Genomic DNA, 25139 nt, shown 5'->3' on the forward strand with positions numbered 1-25139 from the left:
GGCTGCACGCGCGCTACAATGAAAGTATCAACGTGTATTTCCTAGACCGAGAGGTCCGGGTAAACCGCTGAACCACTTTCATGCTTGGGATTGTGAACTGAAACTGTTCACATGAACTTGGAATTCCCAGTAAGTGTGAGTCATTAACTCGCATTGATTACGTCCCTGCCCTTTGTACACACCGCCCGTCGCTACTACCGATTGAATTATTTAGTGAGGTCTCCGGACGTGATCACTGTGACGCTTCGTGTGTTGCGGTTGTTTCGCAAAAGTTGACCGAACTTGATTATTTAGAGGAAGTAAAAGTCGTAACAAGGTTTCCGTAGGTGAACCTGCGGAAGGATCATTATTGTATAATGTTCTTATCCGTTAATAAAAAAAATAAAAAAATTCTATATTATTTATAATAATAATAATAATATTGAAATTTTTTTAAATTGTCAATAAACAAAAATCAAATAAAATAAAAGCGTGTATATGTACCATAATATACATGCGTTGCATCATCACTTCATTTTGTTGAGATGTGGCATACGTTATATAAACGCAACAACCTAAATATATAATGTTGTACCTGATTTCAGGTTAAGGCTTTGCATATATCTTTAGAAATATAAAATTATGTAAATATTATATCATTTTTTGTCAAGTGCCATATTTTTAAAGATTATGTAAAACTAAGACATTTCGCAACATTGTTTAGGTATAAAAATTTTTTTTATTGAAGGAATTGATATATGCCAGTAAAATGGTGTATTTTTAATTTCTTTCAATAAACATATATGTGACGTAATGAAATAAACCAAAAACAAATATATCACTCTAAGCGGTGGATCACTCGGCTCATGGGTCGATGAAGAACGCAGCAAACTGTGCGTCATCGTGTGAACTGCAGGACACATGAACATCGACATTTTGAACGCATATCGCAGTCCATGCTGTTATGTACTTTAATTAATTTTAGAGTGCTGCTTGGACTACATATGGTTGAGGGGTTGTAAGACTATGCTAATTAAGTTGTTTAAAAATTTTCACAAATTTTTAAGCATATGGTATATTATTGGATATATATATTTATATTTTTTATATAAATAATAATATTCATAATATTAAAATAATATATGGAAAAAGGTACTATTATCTCATAGTATATTTTGTATGAGAAAATTGAAGATATATATATATTTTCTTTTTTCAAATCAAAAAATACTGAGGAAGGTCTAGCATAAAAGAAAAAAAATTTTTTTTTTTTTCATCTAGAATTGCCTCTTATTATTGATGCGATAAAAAGAATTGTTGAACATATTATAGAAATCTTCAAAAGAAAAATTTTTAATATTAAACAAACAAAAATAGTACAATCCATAAAATTTGAACAAATATATATATATATATATATATTTATATACAAGTTCAAAATTAACATTGTTTTATACAACCTCAACTCATATGGGACTACCCCCTGAATTTAAGCATATTAATTAGGGGAGGAAAAGAAACTAACAAGGATTTTCTTAGTAGCGGCGAGCGAAAAGAAATCAGTTCAGCACTAAGTCACTTTGTCTATATGGCAAATGTGAGATGCAGTGTATGGAACATCAATATTCTAGTATGAGAAATTAACGATTTAAGTCCTTCTTAAATGAGGCCATTTACCCATAGAGGGTGCCAGGCCCGTATAACGTTAATGATTACTAGATGGTGTTTCCAAAGAGTCGTGTTGCTTGATAGTGCAGCACTAAGTGGGTGGTAAACTCCATCTAAAACTAAATATAACCATGAGACCGATAGTAAACAAGTACCGTGAGGGAAAGTTGAAAAGAACTCTGAATAGAGAGTTAAATAGTACGTGAAACTGCTTAGAGGTTAAGCCCGATGAACCTGAATATCCGTTATGGAAAATTCATCATTAGAATTGTAATATTTAAACAATATTATAATAATAGTGTGCATTTTTTCCATATAAGGACATTGTAATCTATTAGCATATTAATTTATCATAAAATTATGGCATATAGTTTATTTCAATTAAAATGCTTGCGTTTTAACATGAAATAAAAGCTGTAAATTTGATAAAGTGCTGATAGATTTATATCAATACAGTGCGTTAATTTTTCGGAATTATATAATGGCATGATTATCATTGATTTTTGTGTTTATTATATGCACTTGTATGATTAACAATGCGTAAGATTCAGGATACCTTCGGGACCCGTCTTGAAACACGGACCAAGGAGTCTAACATATGTGCAAGTTATTGGGATATAAACCTAATAGCGTAATTAACTTGACTATTAATGGGATTAGTTTTTTAACTATTTATAGTTGATTAACACAATCCCGGGGCGTTCTATATAGTTATGTATAATGGTATTTATATTATTTATACCTCTAACTAGAACGTACCTTGAGCATATATGCTGTGACCCGAAAGATGGTGAACTATACTTGATCAGGTTGAAGTCAGGGGAAACCCTGATGGAAGACCGAAACAGTTCTGACGTGCAAATCGATTGTCAGAATTGAGTATAGGGGCGAAAGACCAATCGAACCATCTAGTAGCTGGTTCCTTCCGAAGTTTCCCTCAGGATAGCTGGTGCATTTAAATATTATATAAAATAATCTTATCTGGTAAAGCGAATGATTAGAGGCCTTAGGGTCGAAACGATCTTAACCTATTCTCAAACTTTAAATGGGTAAGAACCTTAACTTTCTTGATATGAAGTTTAAGGTTATGATATAATGTGCCCAGTGGGCCACTTTTGGTAAGCAGAACTGGCGCTGTGGGATGAACCAAACGTAATGTTACGGTGCCCAAATTAACAACTCATACAGAAACCATGAAAGGCGTTGGTTGCTTAAAACAGCAGGACGGTGATCATGGAAGTCGAAATCCGCTAAGGAGTGTGTAACAACTCACCTGCCGAAGCAACTAGCCCTTAAAATGGATGGCGCTTAAGTTGTATACCTATACATTACCGCTAAAGTAGATGATTTATATTACTTGTAATATAAATTTTGAAACTTTAGTGAGTAGGAAGGTACAATAGTGTGCATAGAAGTGTTTGGCGTAAGCCTGCATGGAGCCGCTATTGGTACAGATCTTGGTGGTAGTAGCAAATAATCGAATGAGACCTTGGAGGACTGAAGTGGAGAAGGGTTTCGTGTGAACAGTGGTTGATCACGAGTTAGTCGGTCCTAAGTTCAAGGCGAAAGCCGAAAATTTTCAAGTAAAGAAAAATCAAAATAAATAAACAAAAATGTGCCTAATTATCGATTTTTATACACTTGAATAATTTTGAACGAAAGGGAATACGGTTCCAATTCCGTAACCTGTTGAGTATCCGTTTGTTATTAAATATGGGCCTCGTGCTCATCCTGGCAACAGGAACGACCATAAAGAAGCCGTCGAGAGATATCGGAAGAGTTTTCTTTTCTGTTTTATAGCCGTACTACCATGGAAGTCTTTCGCAGAGAGATATGGTAGATGGGCTAGAAGAGCATGACATATACTGTTGTGTCGATATTTTCTCCTCGGACCTTGAAAATTTATGGTGGGGATACGCAAACTTCTCAACAGGCCGTACCAATATCCGCAGCTGGTCTCCAAGGTGAAGAGTCTCTAGTCGATAGAATAATGTAGGTAAGGGAAGTCGGCAAATTAGATCCGTAACTTCGGGATAAGGATTGGCTCTGAAGATTGAGATAGTCGGGCTTGATTGGGAAACAATAACATGGTTTATGTGCTCGTTCTGGGTAAATAGAGATCTATCATTTTATGGTAGTTTCTTGTTCCCCGGATAGTTTAGTTACGTAGCCAATTGTGGAACTTTCTTGCTAAAATTTTTAAGAATACTAGCCGGGCAACCGATTAGTTCTTTTAAATTATAACGATTATCAATTAACAATCAATTCAGAACTGGCACGGACTTGGGGAATCCGACTGTCTAATTAAAACAAAGCATTGTGATGGCCCTAGCGGGTGTTGACACAATGTGATTTCTGCCCAGTGCTCTGAATGTCAAAGTGAAGAAATTCAAGTAAGCGCGGGTCAACGGCGGGAGTAACTATGACTCTCTTAAGGTAGCCAAATGCCTCGTCATCTAATTAGTGACGCGCATGAATGGATTAACGAGATTCCTACTGTCCCTATCTACTCAGTTTGCTTTTGATTGTCGCCGTGAACGGACGTGTTCAGTTTCGTCGCGCATCATTGTGTAAATTTGAGTTTTATTGCCGGCAATAAAATACGTTGAACGCGCGTTAAAATTGCTTATTTCGAGCATCTCGCGATAAGCAATCTCTCGCCGCGTTTGTATTAGTGCGTGTGTGAGCGTTTTACCGCTACGTGTTGCTGATTGGCTAGCCAATCAGAAGCGACGAACTGTTGCGCTTCAACAGAAAGTGTTGCATACTTTCGGGAACAATTTAAAATCACTGCATACTTTGTGGTATCAGTGATTTTGTGTTGCCTAGCGTCCAGGGATGGACTCTGAGGCGAGTAGCGGGAGTTCGACCATGTCGAAGAAGAAGAAGCGTGGCCGCGGAGCGAAGAGCCATCTTCGTCACGCGGGCGACGCCGCAGCCATGCCGCCGCCAACGGACTCGCCGCCGCGAAAGTTGCGAGTCCACGTGGACAGCTCTGCGGATGAGAGCGATGCGTCGCTGGTTGCCACTGCAGCCACCGTTGCCTCTGCTGCTTCTGCTGCCCCCACCGCCGCCCCCGCTGCCAACGCCGCTGCCAACACTGCTGCCCCCGCTGCCATCCCTGCCATGGAGGCTATTTTAGCTGCTGCTGCCGCAGCTGCTGCTGCCCCCGCCGCTGCTGCCGCCCCCGCCGCTGCTGCCCCCGCCGCTGCTGCTACCCATGCTGCCCGGAATCCGGCCCCACTTGAGGCGCCGTCGACGTCCGCTGCCGCTGCTGCTGCTAGCGCCCACTCTGTGAGCTCGGTGCCGGCTGGAGCTGGTACCGCGAGCTCAAACTCGATGGTACAACGTATGTTGGCCATCGAAAGAGAGCTCCGGAGAGCCGTTGTTGCCGACAACGTGCCTGGCGCTGTTGCGCTCAGCGTGCTGGACAACGCTGCCAAGTTCCAGGAGTTAATCCTGGAGATGTATGGTAGGATGAAGGAGCTGGAGACCATTGTCAGGACTCGCCCTCAGGCCACTGCTCCCCAAACAAGTGCTGCCCCAGCCGCTTCCTACGCCGCTGTTACTGCAACTGCAGTCGCTGCTCCGGTCGCTCTTCCTCGGGCCCGCAAAATTGCGGAAACGTGGTCAGCGATCGTGACGTCCAACAACCCGGAGGAGACGCCCCAGCAAGTCGCTGAGCGTGTCCGAAAGGAGGTTGCGCCCGCTCTCGGTGTTCGTGTTCACGAGGTGCGTGAGCTGAAGCGTGGCGGTGCGGTCATTCGCACGCCATCTGCTGGTGAGATACGGAGGGTTCTTGCGAACCCGAAGTTCAAGGAAGTCGGTCTCGATGTCAAAGAGAATGCAGCACCCAGGCCCAGGATTAACGTGATCAACGTGGACAGCAGCATCTCGCCGAACAAATTTATGGAAGGGCTATACAAGAATCACTTCTTCGGACACTGCTCCAATGCAGCGTTCGAGAAGGCGGTCAAGATAGCCTCGAAGCCCTGGAGCAGTGAAGATGGACCCACGGTCAACATCATCCTGGAAATGGAACGCAAGGCGCTGGACATCTTGGAGGATTCGGAGAGAATCTACGTGGAGTGGTTCTCTTTCCGATGGCATCCACTGACCCCGACATATGCCTGCTTTAGATGTTTCAGCTTTGACCATAAAGTAGCCATGTGTCGGATGAAGGAGCAAACTTGTAAGCGATGCGGACAATCGGGGCATCGTGTCTCGGGTTGCAGGAATCCTGTGCATTGCAGGAACTGTAGCTTTAAGGGTTTACCCGCGGGGCATCATATGCTCTCAGAGACCTGCCCGATTTACGGACGTGTGCTCGCCAGGGTGGCTGCTAAACATTAACAATGTTTAGCATCATTCAGGCTAACTGCGGTCGCAGCAGAGCTGCCGTTGTCGACCTAGGGGTCCGGATGAGGAACTCTGGGGCGATGTTCGCATTGCTGCAAGAACCATATGTTGACCGTGGAGGAAGGATCACCGGATTGCCGGCAGGCATGCGAGTTTTCTCCGACCGTCGCAACAAAGCTACAATTGTCGTAGACGACCAGGAGGTCGTCTGCATGCCTGTCTCGTCACTCATCACGGAGTTTGGCGTATGCGTGAGGTGTGTCGGGTAACTTCGGCTCGATTTTCCTCACCTCCGTATACTGCCAATTTAACGCAGAACTGGAGCCGTACCTGCTGTACATGGATGCGGTGCTGCTGCTAGCCAGCCGCACGCCTGTCATCTATGGCCTTGACGCGAACGCAGTATCCCCCCTGTGGTTCAGTAAGCTGCCCGAGCGCTCTCGGGGCTACTTGAACAGGCAGCGGGGTGAACTGCTAGCTGACTGGGTTCAGGGCAGTCGAGCCGGCGTGCTGAATGTCCGCAGCAGAGTGTACACGTTCGATAATCGCAGGGCGAGGAGCGATATTGACGTGACTATCGTCAGTGATTCAGCGTCTACGTGGGCCGCGTATGACTGGAGTGTAAGCGAGTGGGATTTAAGCGACCACAACATCATCACTGTTGTGGTGACGCTTGATCCGGAAAGCACAGTTGAGAGCTTTGCTCCTGTGCCCTCGTGGCAACTCCAGAATGCTGACTGGCGGCGTTTTGGTGATGAGTTGAGGACTGCATCGATGGATATCCCCCTTGAGGATTTTCGCCTTTTGTCATCGGATGCACAGGTGACCGCACTCCGCTCCCTGGTTCATCAGGTGAGCGACACTTTGTTTGGGCGTCGACAACCGCGAGCTAGACGCCGTGTGGGCTGGTGGAATGCCGCCCTCACGGACGCACGCCGTACGCTCAGGAGAGCACGGCGAAGGCTCCAGCATGCGCGCCGCACGCAAAGTGAGAGTGCCAGTGCCCTTGCCTCGTATTTCAGGATCACCCGAAAGGAATACGAGAGGATGATGCTCAAGGCGAAAGAGGAGGATTGGAGGAGATATGTCGGCGAGCATCAGGATGACCCATGGGGATCTGTTTACAAGATCTGCCACGGCCGCAAGACGCGCACCGATTTCGGTTGCCTTCGCTGGAACAATGAGCAGTACGTAACCTGGCACGACTGTGCGAATGTCCTGCTCCGCAACTTTTTTCCAGCTGCGGAGAGGCCAGTGGACATTGTCGTTCCTCGCGAAGTACCCCCAGCCCTCGAAACTTTCGAGGTGGAGATGTGCATCGCCAGAGTTCGCAGCAGGCGCTCACCTGGCTTGGATGGCATCACTGGGGGTATGGTCAAAGCGGCCTGGCGCGCCATCCCGGAGCACATGACAGCGTTGTATTCCCGCTGCCTGGCAGATGGATATTTCCCACTTGAGTGGAAGCGCCCGCGTGTGGTTGCGCTCCTCAAAGGCCTCGACAAGGACAGGAGTGATCCAGCGTCCTATCGAGGCATCTGCCTGCTGCCTGTCTTTGGCAAAGTGCTGGAAGGGATCATGGTGAACCGTGTGAAGGAGATGCTCACGGACGAGAGTCGATGGCAATTCGGCTTTCGCCCCGGACGCTGTGTGGAGGATGCGTGGAGGCATGTTCTGAGCAGTGTTGAGGCCAGCTCGGCCCGATATGTGCTCGGAGTCTTCATCGACTTCAAAGGAGCATTCGACCATGTCGAATGGGATGCAGCGTTACGCCGACTATCCGATCTAGGATGCAGGGAAATTGGGATCTGGCGCAGCTTCTTTTCGGACCGAAAAGCTAGCATCGTCAGCAGCTTTGGCGAAGCTAATGTGAATGTTTCACGTGGCTGCCCGCAGGGGTCCATCAGTGGTCCATTCATATGGAACATTTTGATGGATGTGCTCCTGCGCCGCCTTGAAGCGCATTGCACTTTCAGTGCATACGCTGACGACTTGCTGCTGCTCGTCGAAGGAAATTCCAGATCCCAACTGGAGCTCACAGGCGCCCAGCTAATGGAGATAGTTGGAGGATGGGGCATTGAGGTAGGCGTCTCAGTCTCGGCAACGAAGACTGTGACGATGCTCCTTAAGGGAAAGCTGTCAGCTGGCAGGAATCCCGCCGTCAGATTTGCAGGAGCAAATCTACGGTATGTGACGCAATATCGTTACCTTGGCATCACGGCTGGCGAGCGGTTGAGTTTCCTCCCGCATATCGCATCCTTACGCGATCGGCTGGCCGGAGTCGTCGGAGCCCTGACCCGTGTGCTACGCGTTGACTGGGGACTCAGTCCGCGCGCACGGCGAAGGATATATGCCGGACTCATGGTGCCTTGTGCATTATTTGGTGCTTCGGTGTGGTACACGGTGGTGATGAGACTAGTCGGCGCCAGGAGGTCGCTCAAGTCCTGCCATCGCATCATCCTGATTGGATGTTTGCCTACGTGTCGAACGGTATCTACTGATGCCCTTGAAGTGCTGGCTGGAGCCCCGCCGCTGGACCTTGTTGCGACGCGCAACGCTATGCAGTTCAAGCTGAAGAGGAGCTACCCGATGGTAGAGGGCGATTGGCTCTACGATCAAGACGTTTCGACCCTTGATCGTACCATGAGGAGAGCCTTGCTGGACGAACGCTTGTTGCGTGAATGGCAGATCCGGTGGGATGACAGCGAACACGGCCGTGTTACGCATAGGTTCATCCCGGATGTTAGCTTCGTGTACAGCCGCCCCGACTTCAGTTTCACGATGCCGACCAGTTTCCTCATAACTGGTCATGGCTCGTTGAATGCTTTTCTGCATGCGCGCGGTCTTAGCGAGACTGCTGGATGCCTATGTGGCCATCCCCTGGAGGACTGGCTACACGTATTGTGTGCCTGCCCCCTCTATGCGGATGTGCGGGATCTGCAAGGACTTAGGATTCAGCAGTCGGAATCCGGTGACTGGACCATGGAGAGGACCTTGATGGAGGCGGAGAGCATGCAACTGCTTGAAGACTATGCTCGCACAGTCTTCAGCAGGCGACGCATGCTGATGGATGGCATGGGACCTGGCAGGCCAGTGCCGGACTGACGTCAGTCAAAACTGGTAGTAGAATTATCTGCGAGGGTCGGACCAAAGTCCTTAAATTTGGGAGACGAAGTCCTTCGGGATCAGTCGAAAGGCCGACCAGAGCCTCAATCTGGCAGACTCTCTTCTCGGAGAGAGTCGAAGGGCTGACCAGAGCCTTAATCTGGAAGACAAATCCAATCTGGAGGCGTCGAAGGGCTGACCAGAGCCTTAATCTGGAAGACAAATCCAATTCTGGACGCGTCGAAGGGCTGACCAGAGCCTTAATCTGGAAGACAAATCCAATTTGGAGGCGTCGAAGGGCTGACCAGAGCCTCAATCTGGAAGACAAATCCAATTCTGGAGGCGTCGAAGGGCTGACCAGAGCCTCAATCTGGAAGACAAATCCAATTTGGAGGCGTCGAAGGGCTGACCAGAGCCTTAACCTGGAAGACAAATCCAATTTTGGAGGCGTCGAAGGGCGGACCAGAGCCTTAATCTGGTAGGTTATCTCTTCGGAGGTGCCGCCGGTGTTAACCCAGTTTCCAGGTTGTCGGAAACCAAAATGGGCAGTAGTCGCGGACTACTTTCAGCCGATCAAAGCTGCAAATTGTAACAGATTTGAAATTTGAACCACGGGATGGGCTAGTGTCCGAGGCTAGCCCAGTGAGGTTGGCCCCCTTTAGTGGGAGTATCGTGGTGGCTGTGGTGTTACCCGCTGTGTCTCCACTATAGTTGGAGCACAGCTGCTGGGTCCAATGTGTATTTGGACCACAGCCGGAAGCTGTACCCGTAGTCAGCAGAGGTTATGATAGGCCTCGCCTCGACCCAAGAGGGAATTGTGTCCGACAACACAATTCGAGTTGGTAGCTAAAAGCGTTCTTTTAGGGGCGTTGGTGGACGCATTGTTTTCACCCGCTGTACTATGTGTCACATATGTGGCACATGCGAGTACCGTGGTTGTAAACCCCCATCGGGGTACACGTCACGTTAAACAAATCAAGGATTCTGTCCCTATCTACTATCTAGCGAAACCACAGCCAAGGGAACGGGCTTGGAATAATTATCAGGGGAAAGAAGACCCTTTTGAGCTTGACTCTAATCTGGCAGTGTAAGGAGACATAAGAGGTGTAGAATAAGTGGGAGATATTAGGCTTCGGTTTGATATCGCCAATGAAATACCACTACTCTTATTGTTTCCTTACTTACTTGATTAAGTGGAACGTGTATCATTTCCTAGCCATTATACGGATATATTAATTATGTCTTATGGTATTGGGTTTTGATGCAAGCTTCTTGATCAAAGTATCACGAGTTTGTTATATAATCGCAAACAAATTCTTTAATGAGAAAATGCAGCAATGTGTTTTTGATTTAATAATTTGGTATAACTCCAATTACTCAGGTATGATCCAATTCAAGGACATTGCCAGGTAGGGAGTTTGACTGGGGCGGTACATCTCTCAAATAATAACGGAGGTGTCCCAAGGCCAGCTCAGTGCGGACAGAAACCACACATAGAGCAAAAGGGCAAATGCTGACTTGATCTCGGTGTTCAGTACACACAGGGACAGCAAAAGCTCGGCCTATCGATCCTTTTGGTTTAAAGAGTTTTTAACAAGAGGTGTCAGAAAAGTTACCATAGGGATAACTGGCTTGTGGCGGCCAAGCGTTCATAGCGACGTCGCTTTTTGATCCTTCGATGTCGGCTCTTCCTATCATTGTGAAGCAAAATTCACCAAGCGTTGGATTGTTCACCCATGCAAGGGAACGTGAGCTGGGTTTAGACCGTCGTGAGACAGGTTAGTTTTACCCTACTAATGACAAAACGTTGTTGCGACAGCATTCCTGCGTAGTACGAGAGGAACCGCAGGTACGGACCAATGGCACAATACTTGTTCGAGCGAACAGTGGTATGACGCTACGTCCGTTGGATTATGCCTGAACGCCTCTAAGGTCGTATCCGTGCTGGACTGCAATGATAAATAAGGGGCAATTTGCATTGTATGGCTTCTAAACCATTAAAAGTTTATAATTCATTTTATAGACGACAATGGATGTGATGCCAATGTTATATATAACATAGTAAATTGGGAGGATCTTCGATCACCTGATGCCGCGCTAGTTATATTTTAAAACATTATTTAATACAATGACAAAGCCTGGAATCAATTGTAAACGACTTTTGTAACAGGCAAGGTGTTGTAAGTGGTTGAGCAGCTGCCATACTGCGATCCACTGAAGCTTATCCTTTGCTTGATATGATTCGAAAAATATCCATAATATTATGTATGCATATAATTGTGTATACGGAATAAAGCAGAACAAATAACAGAGCTTACGAACGAAAGATACAAAGATGATATACAAAGATACAAAGATATAAAGATATAAAAAAATATAAATGAAATGGAAGGCTTCATTTATATATATATATAAGACCGTGAAATTGATTGATATATATATATATATATATATATATGAGAACTCAAAATCGATGAAGAGAACTTATTATAATATAAGTACTTGACATTGATGGAGAGAACTCATATCATATAAGATATGAAAAATAATACAATATGGAATCAAGGTTCCATTTTACATATAATATGTAAAGAGAGAGAACATTTGGAATTGATGGAAGAAATTTACAAGTCAGAAAACATTAAATATGAGAACTCGATATTGATGAAGAGAACTTATTATAATATAAGTGCTTGACATTGATGGAGAGAACTCATATCATATAAGATATGAAAAATAATACAATATGGAATCAAGGTTCCATTTTACATATAATATGTAAAGAGAGAGAACATTTGGAATTGATGGAAGAAATTTACAAGTCAGAAAACATTAAGTATGAGAACTCGATATTGATGAAGAGAACTTATTATAATATAAGTACTTGACATTGATGGAGAGAAGTCATATCATATAAGATATGAAAAATAATACAATATTGGAATCAAGGTTCCATTTTACATATAATATGTAAAGAGAGAGAACATTTGGAATTGATGGAAGAAATTTACAAGTCAGAAAACATTTAGTATGAGAACTCGATATTGATGAAGAGAACTTATTATAATATAAGTACTTGACATTGAAGGAGAGAAGTCATATCATATAAGATATGAAAAATAATACAATATGGAATCAAGGTTCCATTTTAAATGTAATATATAAAGAGAGAGATTGGAATTGATGGAAGAAATTTACAAGTCAGAAAACATTAAGTATGAGAACTCGATATTGATGAAGAGAACTTATTATAATATAAGTACTTGACATTGATGGAGAGAAGTCATATCATATAAGATATGAAAAATAATACAATATGGAATCAAGGTTCCATTTTACATATAATATGTAAAGAGAGAGAACATTTGGAATTGATGGAAGAAATTTACAAGTCAGAAAACATTAAGTATGAGAACTCGATATTGATGAAGAGAACTTATTATAATATAAGTACTTGACATTGATGGAGAGAAGTCATATCATATAAGATATGAAAAATAATACAATATTGGAATCAAGGTTCCATTTTACATATAATATGTAAAGAGAGAGAACATTTGGAATTGATGGAAGAAATTTACAAGTCAGAAAACATTTAGTATGAGAACTCGATATTGATGAAGAGAACTTATTATAATATAAGTACTTGACATTGAAGGAGAGAAGTCATATCATATAAGATATGAAAAATACAATATGGAATCAAGGTTCCATTTTAAATGTAATATATAAAGAGAGAGATTGGAATTGATGGAAGAAATTTACAAGTCAGAAAACATTAAGTATGAGAACTCGATATTGATGAAGAGAACTTATTATAAGAGAGAAGTCATATCATATAAGATATGAGAAATACAATGTGGAATCAAGGTTCCATTTTACATATAATATGTAAAGAGAGAGAACACTTGGAATTGATAGAAGAAATCTACAAGTCAGAAAACATTAAGTATGAGAACTCGATATTGATGAAGAAAACTTACTTATTATAATATATGTACACTCACATTTGAGATCTACACAACATATAGTGTAGGCGTCGTCGACAAATTTACACAAAATTAATCAAACTACTTTTGTATTTCACTTCACATCCAATGTTAACACTCACATTTGACATCTACACACAGTGTAGGCGACGTCAACAAATTTTTACACAAAATTAATCAAACTACTTTTGTATTTCACTTCACATCCAATGTTAACACTCACATTTGAGATCTACACACAGTAGTAGGCGTCGTCAACAAATTTACTATATCATACAATAATATAATATAGCAGTAAATAAATACATAAATTTAGTCAGCCAGTCTACTAAAAAAAAGAATAAAGAAATTGGTGGTGCCCAGTGCGAAAAATGGCGTTTATAAAGTCGTTGTGTCAAAAAACCTATATAGGGTAAGTGGTGTTGCGCAAGGCAAGTTCATATATGAGAGAAATTTAAAAATGAAAAATTCATATGAATGTGGAGTGTTGGCTTGCCAGCATAGATTATTATAATAATATAATAAAGAATAATGAAGTTAAATGGATTGCATTATTGAAATAATACATGAAAATGCAAAGGTCTGTGGTTCCCCTTGTGAAAAATGGCGTATATAAACAAGTTGTGTCCAAAAACCTATATAGGGGAGTGGTGTTGCGCAAGGCAAGTTCATATGAGAGAAAATTAAAAATGAAAAATTCATATGAATGTGGAGTGTTGCCTTGCCAGCATAGGTTATTAATATAATATAATAAAGAATAATGAAGTTAAGTGATTGTATTATATGTAATACATGACAATATATGGGTGAGTGGTTCCCTTTGGAAAAAATGGCGTATATAAAGAGATTGTGTCCAGAAACCTATATAGGGGAGTGGTGTTGCGCAAGGCAAGTTCATATGAGAGAAAATTAAAAATGAAAAATTCATATGAATGTGGAGTGTTGCCTTGCCAGCATAGGTTATTAATATGATATAATAAAGAATAATGAAATTAAATGATTGTATATTATATATATAGAGAGAATTTCGGTTCCACCTATATAAATATAAAATATGTGACTGAGGTTCCACTTATAATAATATATAGAGAGAACCTCGGTTCCACCTATATAAATTAAATATAAAATATGTGACTGAGGTTCCACTTATAATAATATATAGAGAGAACCTCGGTTCCACCTATATAAATATAAAATATGTGACCGAGGTTCCACTTATAATATATAGAGAGAACCTCGGTTCCACCTATATAAATATAAAATATGTGACTGAGGTTCCACTTATAAATAATATATAGAGAGAACCTCGGTTCCAGCATATAAATATAAAATATGTGACTGTGGTTCCACGTATAATATATAGAGAGAACCTCGGTTCCACCTATATAAATATAAAATATGTGACTGAGGTTCCACTTATAATATATAGAGAGAACCTCGGTTCCAGCATATAAATATAAAATATGTAACTAAGATGTTCTGAAAGGCATAGAATATTAATGTAATATAATTATAAATAAAGAATAATGAAATTAAGTGATTGTATCATTAAAATAATACATGAAAATGCAAAGGTCTGTGGTGCCCCATGTGAAAAATGGCGTATATAAACAAGTTGTGTCCAAAAACCTATATAGGGGAGTGGTGTTGCGCAAGGCAAGTTCATATGAGAGAAAATTAAAAATGAAAAATTCATATGAATGTGGAGTGTTACCTTGCCAGCATAGGTTATTAATATAATATAATAAAGAATAATGAAGTTAAGTGATTGTATTATATGTAATACATGACAATATATGGGTGAGTGGTTCCCTTTGGAAAAAATGGCGTATATAAAGAGATTGTGTCCAGAAACCTATATAGGGGAGTGGTGTTGCGCAAGGCAAGTTCATATGAGAGAAAATTAAAAATGAAAAATTCATATGAATGTGGAGTGTTGCCTTGCCAGCATAGGTTATTAATATGATATAATAAAGAATAATGAAATTAAATGATTGTATATTATATATATAGAGAGAATTTCGGTTCCACCTATATAAATATAAAATATGTGACTGAGGTTCCACTTATAATAATATATAGAGAGAACCTCGGTTCCACCTATATAAATTAAATATAAAATATGTGACTGAGGTTCCACTTATAATAATATATAGAGAGAACCTCGGTTCCACCTATATAAATATAAAATATGTGACCGAGGTTCCACTTATAATATATAGAGAGAACCTCGGTTCCACCTATATAAATATAAAATATGTGACTGAGGTTCCACTTATAAATAATATATAGAGAGAACCTCGGTTCCAGCATATAAATATAAAATATGTGACTGTGGTTCCACGTATAATATATAGAGAGAACCTCGGTTCCACCTATATAAATATAAAATATGTGACTGAGGTTCCACTTATAATATATAGAGAGAACCTCGGTTCCAGCATATAAATATAAAATATGTAACTAAGATGTTCTGAAAGGCATAGAATATTAATGTAATATAATTATAAATAAAGAATAATGAAATTAAGTGATTGTATCATTAAAATAATACATGAAAATGCAAAGGTCTGTGGTGCCCCATGTGAAAAATGGCGTATATAAACAAGTTGTGTCCAAAAACCTATATAGGGGAGTGGTGTTGCGCAAGGCAAGTTCATATGAGAGAAAATTAAAAATGAAAAATTCATATGAATGTGGAGTGTTGCCTTGCCAGCATAGGTTATTAATATAATATAATAAAGAATAATGAAGTTAAGTGATTGTATTATATGTAATACATGACAATATATGGGTGAGTGGTTCCCTTTGGAAAAAATGGCGTATATAAAGAGATTGTGTCCAGAAACCTATATAGGGGAGTGGTGTTGCGCAAGGCAAGTTCATATGAGAGAAAATTAAAAATGAAAAATTCATATGAATGTGGAGTGTTGCCTTGCCAGCATAGGTTATTAATATGATATAATAAAGAATAATGAAATTAAATGATTGTATATTATATATATAGAGAGAATTTCGGTTCCACCTATATAAATATAAAATATGTGACTGAGGTTCCACTTATAATAATATATAGAGAGAACCTCGGTTCCACCTATATAAATTAAATATAAAATATGTGACTGAGGTTCCACTTATAATAATATATAGAGAGAACCTCGGTTCCACCTATATAAATATAAAATATGTGACCGAGGTTCCACTTATAATATATAGAGAGAACCTCGGTTCCACCTATATAAATATAAAATATGTGACTGAGGTTCCACTTATAAATAATATATAGAGAGAACCTCGGTTCCAGCATATAAATATAAAATATGTGACTGTGGTTCCACGTATAATATATAGAGAGAACCTCGGTTCCACCTATATAAATATAAAATATGTGACTGAGGTTCCACTTATAATATATAGAGAGAACCTCGGTTCCAGCATATAAATATAAAATATGTAACTAAGATGTTCTGAAAGGCATAGAATATTAATGTAATATAATTATAAATAAAGAATAATGAAATTAAGTGATTGTATCATTAAAATAATACATGAAAATGCAAAGGTCTGTGGTGCCCCATGTGAAAAATGGCGTATATAAACAAGTTGTGTCCAAAAACCTATATAGGGGAGTGGTGTTGCGCAAGGCAAGTTCATATGAGAGAAAATTAAAAATGAAAAATTCATATGAATGTGGAGTGTTGCCTTGCCAGCATAGGTTATTAATATAATATAATAAAGAATAATGAAGTTAAGTGATTGTATTATATGTAATACATGACAATATATGGGTGAGTGGTTCCCTTTGGAAAAAATGGCGTATATAAAGAGATTGTGTCCAGAAACCTATATAGGGGAGTGGTGTTGCGCAAGGCAAGTTCATATGAGAGAAAATTAAAAATGAAAAATTCATATGAATGTGGAGTGTTGCCTTGCCAGCATAGGTTATTAATATGATATAATAAAGAATAATGAAATTAAATGATTGTATATTATATATATAGAGAGAATTTCGGTTCCACCTATATAAATATAAAATATGTGACTGAGGTTCCACTTATAATAATATATAGAGAGAACCTCGGTTCCACCTTTATATAAATTAAATATAAAATATGTGACTGAGGTTCCACTTATAATAATATATAGAGAGAACCTCGGTTCCACCTATATAAATATAAAATATGTGACCGAGGTTCCACTTATAATATATAGAGAGAACCTCGGTTCCACCTATATAAATATAAAATATGTGACTGAGGTTCCACTTTATAAATAATATATAGAGAGAACCTCGGTTCCAGCATATAAATATAAAATATGTGACTGTGGTTCCACGTATAATATATAGAGAGAACCTCGGTTCCACCTATATAAATATAAAATATGTGACTGAGGTTCCACTTATAATATATAGAGAGAACCTCGGTTCCAGCATATAAATATAAAATATGTAACTAAGATGTTCTGAAAGGCATAGAATATTAATGTAATATAATTATAAATAAAGAATAATGAAATTAAGTGATTGTATCATTAAAATAATACATGAAAATGCAAAGGTCTGTGGTGCCCCATGTGAAAAATGGCGTATATAAACAAGTTGTGTCCAAAAACCTATATAGGGGAGTGGTGTTGCGCAAGGCAAGTTCATATGAGAGAAAATTAAAAATGAAAAATTCATATGAATGTGGAGTGTTGCCTTGCCAGCATAGGTTATTAATATAATATAATAAAGAATAATGAAGTTAAGTGATTGTATTATATGTAATACATGACAATATATGGGTGAGTGGTTCCCTTTGGAAAAAATGGCGTATATAAAGAGATTGTGTCCAGAAACCTATATAGGGGAGTGGTGTTGCGCAAGGCAAGTTCATATGAGAGAAAATTAAAAATGAAAAATTCATATGAATGTGGAGTGTTGCCTTGCCAGCATAGGTTATTAATATGATATAATAAAGAATAATGAAATTAAATGATTGTATATTATATATATAGAGAGAATTTCGGTTCCACCTATATAAATATAAAATATGTGACTGAGGTTCCACTTATAATAATATATAGAGAGAACCTCGGTTCCACCTATATAAATTAAATATAAAATATGTGACTGAGGTTCCACTTATAATAATATATAGAGAGAACCTCGGTTCCACCTATATAAATATAAAATATGTGACCGAGGTTCCACTTATAATATATAGAGAGAACCTCGGTTCCACCTATATAAATATAAAATATGTGACTGAGGTTCCACTTATAAATAATATATAGAGAGAACCTCGGTTCCAGCATATAAATATAAAATATGTGACTGTGGTTCCACGTATAATATATAGAGAGAACCTCGGTTCCACCTATATAAATATAAAATATGTGACTGAGGTTCCACTTATAATATATAGAGAGAACCTCGGTTCCAGCATATAAATATAAAATATGTAACTAAGATGTTCTGAAAGGCATAGAATATTAATGTAATATAATTATAAATAAAGAATAATGAAATTAAGTGATTGTATCATTAAAATAATACATGAAAATGCAAAGGTCTGTGGTGCCCCATGTGAAAAATGGCGTATATAAACAAGTTGTGTCCAAAAACCTATATAGGGGAGTGGTGTTGCGCAAGGCAAGTTCATATGAGAGAAAATTAAAAATGAAAAATTCATATGAATGTGGAGTGTTGCCTTGCCAGCATAGGTTATTAATATAATATAATAAAGAATAATGAAGTTAAGTGATTGTATTATATGTAATACATGACAATATATGGGTGAGTGGTTCCCTTTGGAAAAAATGGCGTATATAAAGAGATTGTGTCCAGAAACCTATATAGGGGAGTGGTGTTGCGCAAGGCAAGTTCATATGAGAGAAAATTAAAAATGAAAAATTCATATGAATGTGGAGTGTTGCCTTGCCAGCATAGGTTATTAATATGATATAATAAAGAATAATGAAATTAAATGATTGTATATTATATATATAGAGAGAATTTCGGTTCCACCTATATAAATATAAAATATGTGACTGAGGTTCCACTTATAATAATATATAGAGAGAACCTCGGTTCCACCTATATAAATTAAATATAAAATATGTGACTGAGGTTCCACTTATAATAATATATAGAGAGAACCTCGGTTCCACCTATATAAATATAAAATATGTGACCGAGGTTCCACTTATAATATATAGAGAGAACCTCGGTTCCACCTATATAAATATAAAATATGTGACTGAGGTTCCACTTATAAATAATATATAGAGAGAACCTCGGTTCCAGCATATAAATATAAAATATGTGACTGTGGTTCCACGTATAATATATAGAGAGAACCTCGGTTCCACCTATATAAATATAAAATATGTGACTGAGGTTCCACTTATAATATATAGAGAGAACCTCGGTTCCAGCATATAAATATAAAATATGTAACTAAGATGTTCTGAAAGGCATAGAATATTAATGTAATATAATTATAAATAAAGAATAATGAAATTAAGTGATTGTATCATTAAAATAATACATGAAAATGCAAAGGTCTGTGGTGCCCCATGTGAAAAATGGCGTATATAAACAAGTTGTGTCCAAAAACCTATATAGGGGAGTGGTGTTGCGCAAGGCAAGTTCATATGAGAGAAAATTAAAAATGAAAAATTCATATGAATGTGGAGTGTTGCCTTGCCAGCATAGGTTATTAATATAATATAATAAAGAATAATGAAGTTAAGTGATTGTATTATATGTAATACATGACAATATATGGGTGAGTGGTTCCCTTTGGAAAAAATGGCGTATATAAAGAGATTGTGTCCAGAAACCTATATAGGGGAGTGGTGTTGCGCAAGGCAAGTTCATATGAGAGAAAATTAAAAATGAAAAATTCATATGAATGTGGAGTGTTGCCTTGCCAGCATAGGTTATTAATATGATATAATAAAGAATAATGAAATTAAATGATTGTATATTATATATATAGAGAGAATTTCGGTTCCACCTATATAAATATAAAATATGTGACTGAGGTTCCACTTATAATAATATATAGAGAGAACCTCGGTTCCACCTATATAAATTAAATATAAAATATGTGACTGAGGTTCCACTTATAATAATATATAGAGAGAACCTCGGTTCCACCTATATAAATATAAAATATGTGACCGAGGTTCCACTTATAATATATAGAGAGAACCTCGGTTCCACCTATATAAATATAAAATATGTGACTGAGGTTCCACTTATAAATAATATATAGAGAGAACCTCGGTTCCAGCATATAAATATAAAATATGTGACTGTGGTTCCACGTATAATATATAGAGAGAACCTCGGTTCCACCTATATAAATATAAAATATGTGACTGAGGTTCCACTTATAATATATAGAGAGAACCTCGGTTCCAGCATATAAATATAAAATATGTAACTAAGATGTTCTGAAAGGCATAGAATATTAATGTAATATAATTATAAATAAAGAATAATGAAATTAAGTGATTGTATCATTAAAATAATACATGAAAATGCAAAGGTCTGTGGTGCCCCATGTGAAAAATGGCGTATATAAACAAGTTGTGTCCAAAAACCTATATAGGGGAGTGGTGTTGCGCAAGGCAAGTTCATATGAGAGAAAATTAAAAATGAAAAATTCATATGAATGTGGAGTGTTGCCTTGCCAGCATAGGTTATTAATATAATATAATAAAGAATAATGAAGTTAAGTGATTGTATTATATGTAATACATGACAATATATGGGTGAGTGGTTCCCTTTGGAAAAAATGGCGTATATAAAGAGATTGTGTCCAGAAACCTATATAGGGGAGTGGTGTTGCGCAAGGCAAGTTCATATGAGAGAAAATTAAAAATGAAAAATTCATATGAATGTGGAGTGTTGCCTTGCCAGCATAGGTTATTAATATGATATAATAAAGAATAATGAAATTAAATGATTGTATATTAAATATATAGAGAGAATTTCGGTTCCACCTATATAAATATAAAATATGTGACTGAGGTTCCACTTATAATAATATATAGAGAGAACCTCGGTTCCACCTATATAAATTAAATATAAAATATGTGACTGAGGTTCCACTTATAATAATATATAGAGAGAACCTCGGTTCCACCTATATAAATATAAAATATGTGACCGAGGTTCCACTTATAATATATAGAAAGAACCTCGGTTCCACCTATATAAATATAAAATATGTGACTGAGGTTCCACTTATAAATAATATATAGAGAGAACCTCGGTTCCAGCATATAAATATAAAATATGTGACTGTGGTTCCACGTATAATATATAGGGAGAACCTCGGTTCCAGCATATAAATATAAAATATGTAACTAAGATGTTCTGAAAGGCATAGAATATTAATGTAATATAATTATAAATAAAGAATAATGAAATTAAGTGATTGTATCATTAAAATAATACATGAAAATGCAAAGGTCTGTTGGTGCCCCATGTGAAAAATGGCGTATATTAACAAGTTGTGTCCAAAAACCTATATAGGGGAGTGGTGTTGCGCAAGGCAAGTTCATATGAGAGAAAATTAAAAATGAAAAATTCATGTGAATGTGGAGTGTTGCCTTGCCAGCATAGGTTATTAATATAATATAATAAAGAATAATGAAGTTAAGTGATTGTATTATATGTAATACATGACAATATATGGGTGAGTGGTTCCCTTTGGAAAAAATGGCGTATATAAAGAGATTGTGTCCAGAAACCTATATAGGGGAGTGGTGTTGCGGAAGGCAAGTTCATATGAGAGAAAATTAAAAATGAAAAATTCATGTGAATGTGGAGTGTTGCCTTGCCAGCATAGGTTATTAATATAATATAATAAAGAATAATGAAGTTAAGTGATTGTATTATATGTAATACATGACAATATATGGGTGAGTGGTTCCCTTTGGAAAAAATGGTGTATATAAAGAGATTGTGTCCAGAAACCTATATATGGAGTGGTGTTGCGCAAGGCAAGTTCATATGAGAGAAAATTAAAAATGAAAAATTCATATGAATGTGGAGTGTTGCCTTGCCAGCATAGGTTATTAATATAATATAATAAAGAATAATGAAGTTAAGTGATTGTATTATGTGTAATACATGACAATATATGGGTGAGTGGTTCCCTTTGGAAAAAATGGCGTATATAAAGAGATTGTGTCCAAAAACCTATACATGATGAGCAGTGGTTGCTCATCACATTATATGTTGGAAACATATAATAAGAAATTTAATTGTCATATACTCATTTAATGGGTTTATTATATCGTTATTTGTTACCTTTGTGTACTTGGCTTGCGATATTCAAATAGATAAATGTGAAATTTTGCCGAGGTACATTCGATTCATTTAGTAATCAAATGTATACATTAATTGGTTTCCATTTATCGTTAATTCTTTTACATGTGTCCGTTGTAAGGGCTGCCAATACTTAAATGTTTGTTGGGGTTCTACTTCGGAAAAAAATTTTAGAAATCATGTAACGAGCATTTTTCGGATGTTTATTACTTGATTTTATTGTCATATATTTTAAAAATGTTGTCATATTTATATTATTTATCAAAGCACATCCATGTATATATAATGTATTTCTCATTATTATATATGTGGTGTGCTTTGCTTAATATATAATCATATCACATATTTATTACAAAAAAGTAACTAAATTATAAATTGTCATCAAAATAAAAATGCTAAATCCTTATATGGATTTATGCAATGTGTGATATATATATTAAGTAAGTGAAAATAAAAAAATATATTTGAACGAAATTATATATAATGAAATGTCAATTTTTATAATAACGAACATGAATGCTATATAATGATAGCCATATTCGTTCAATATTATATCTGTTATATATATATTTTATTCAAAATATATTAAACTGTCATATAATTAAAGAATTTGTCATATATATATTTACTTGTATTATATATTAAATATATGAATACAAGAAAAAAAATAAATAACATTATTCTGGTTGATCCTGCCAGTAGTTATATGCTTGTCTCAAAGATTAAGCCATGCATGTCTAAGTACACACGAATTAACAGTGAAACCGCAAAAGGCTCATTATATCAGTTATGGTTCCTTAGATCGTTAACAGTTACTTGGATAACTGTGGTAATTCTAGAGCTAATACATGCAATTAAAACACGGACCTTTTGGAACGTGTGCTTTTATTAGGCTAAAACCAAGCGATCGCAAGATCGTTTTATTGGTTGAACTCTAGATAACATGCAGATCGTATGGTCTTGTACCGACGACAGATCTTTCAAATGTCTGCCCTATCAACTTTTGATGGTAGTATCTAGGACTACCATGGTTGCAACGGGTAACGGGGAATCAGGGTTCGATTCCGGAGAGGGAGCCTGAGAAACGGCTACCACATCTAAGGAAGGCAGCAGGCGCGTAAATTACCCACTCCCAGCTCGGGGAGGTAGTGACGAAAAATAACAATACAGGACTCATATCCGAGGCCCTGTAATTGGAATGAGTACACTTTAAATCCTTTAACAAGGACCTATTGGAGGGCAAGTCTGGTGCCAGCAGCCGCGGTAATTCCAGCTCCAAAAGCGTATATTAAAGTTGTTGCGGTTAAAACGTTCGTAGTTGAACTTGTGCTTCATACGGGTAGTACAACTTACAATTGTGGTTAGTACTATACCTTTATGTATGTAAGCGTATTACCGGTGGAGTTCTTATATTTAATTAAGTACTTGTACTTTTTTAAATATTCCTCCTATTTAAAAACCTGCATTAGTGCTCTTCATCGAGTGTTATTGTGGGCCGGTACAATTACTTTGAACAAATTAGAGTGCTTAAAGCAGGCTTCAAATGCCTGAATATTCTGTGCATGGGATAATGAAATAAGACCTCTGTTCTGCTTTCATTGGTTTTCAGATCAAGAGGTAATGATTAATAGAAGCAGTTTGGGGGCATTAGTATTACGACGCGAGAGGTGAAATTCTTGGACCGTCGTAAGACTAACTTAAGCGAAAGCATTTGCCAAAGATGTTTTCATTAATCAAGAACGAAAGTTAGAGGTTCGAAGGCGATCAGATACCGCCCTAGTTCTAACCATAAACGATGCCAGCTAGCAATTGGGTGTAGCTACTTTTATGGCTCTCTCAGTCGCTTCCCGGGAAACCAAAGCTTTTGGGCTCCGGGGGAAGTATGGTTGCAAAGCTGAAACTTAAAGGAATTGACGGAAGGGCACCACCAGGAGTGGAGCCTGCGGCTTAATTTGACTCAACACGGGAAAACTTACCAGGTCCGAACATAAGTGTGTAAGACAGATTGATAGCTCTTTCTCGAATCTATGGGTGGTGGTGCATGGCCGTTCTTAGTTCGTGGAGTGATTTGTCTGGTTAATTCCGATAACGAACGAGACTCAAATATATTAAATAGATATCTTCAGGATTATGGTGTTGAAGCTTATATAGCCTTCATTCATGATGGCAGTAAAATGTTTATTGTGTTTGAATGTGTTTATATAAGTGGAGCCGTACCTGTTGGTTTGTCCCATTATAAGGACACTAGCTTCTTAAATGGACAAATTGCGTCTAGCAATAATGAGATTGAGCAATAACAGGTCTGTGATGCCCTTAGATGTCCTGGGCTGCACGCGCTACAATGAAAGTATCAACGTGTATTTCCTAGACCGAGAGGTCCGGGTAAACCGCTGAACCACTTTCATGCTTGGGATTGTGAACTGAAACTGTTCACATGAACTTGGAATTCCCAGTAAGTGTGAGTCATTAACTCGCATTGATTACGTCCCTGCCCTTTGTACACACCGCCCGTCGCTACTACCGATTGAATTATTTAGTGAGGTCTCCGGACGTGATCACTGTGACGCTTCGTGTGTTGCGGTTGTTTCGCAAAAGTTGACCGAACTTGATTATTTAGAGGAAGTAAAAGTCGTAACAAGGTTTCCGTAGGTGAACCTGCGGAAGGATCATTATTGTATAATGTTCTTATCCGTTAATAAAAAAAATAAAAA

At 38.2% G+C, this 25139-nt stretch overlaps 2 non-coding genes and 2 pseudogenes across 2 annotated transcripts in view; all 4 read left to right on the forward strand.

Annotated features, from left to right (window-relative positions):
- Nucleotides 1–349, forward strand: part of LOC122757097 — a 1995-nt gene extending 1646 nt beyond the window's left edge. Inside the window, exon 1 of the ribosomal RNA XR_006357025.1 lies at nt 1–349. This exon is cut by the window's left edge and continues 1646 nt beyond it. This is a non-coding gene — a ribosomal RNA (small subunit ribosomal RNA).
- Nucleotides 350–818: 469 nt separating this feature from the next.
- LOC6586731 lies at nt 819–969 on the forward strand (annotated as a pseudogene).
- Nucleotides 970–1435: 466 nt separating this feature from the next.
- Nucleotides 1436–4209, forward strand: LOC122757109 (annotated as a pseudogene).
- Nucleotides 4210–23107: 18898 nt separating this feature from the next.
- Nucleotides 23108–25100, forward strand: LOC122757101. Its single transcript, XR_006357029.1, has one exon. It is a non-coding gene; the product is annotated as a small subunit ribosomal RNA (ribosomal RNA).
- The last annotated feature ends 39 nt before the right edge of the window (nt 25101–25139 follow it).

Source organism: Drosophila mojavensis, unplaced genomic scaffold (genome assembly GCF_018153725.1).
Source record: "Drosophila mojavensis isolate 15081-1352.22 unplaced genomic scaffold, ASM1815372v1 contig_292, whole genome shotgun sequence".
NCBI classification, from domain to species: Eukaryota; Metazoa; Arthropoda; class Insecta; order Diptera; family Drosophilidae; genus Drosophila; species Drosophila mojavensis.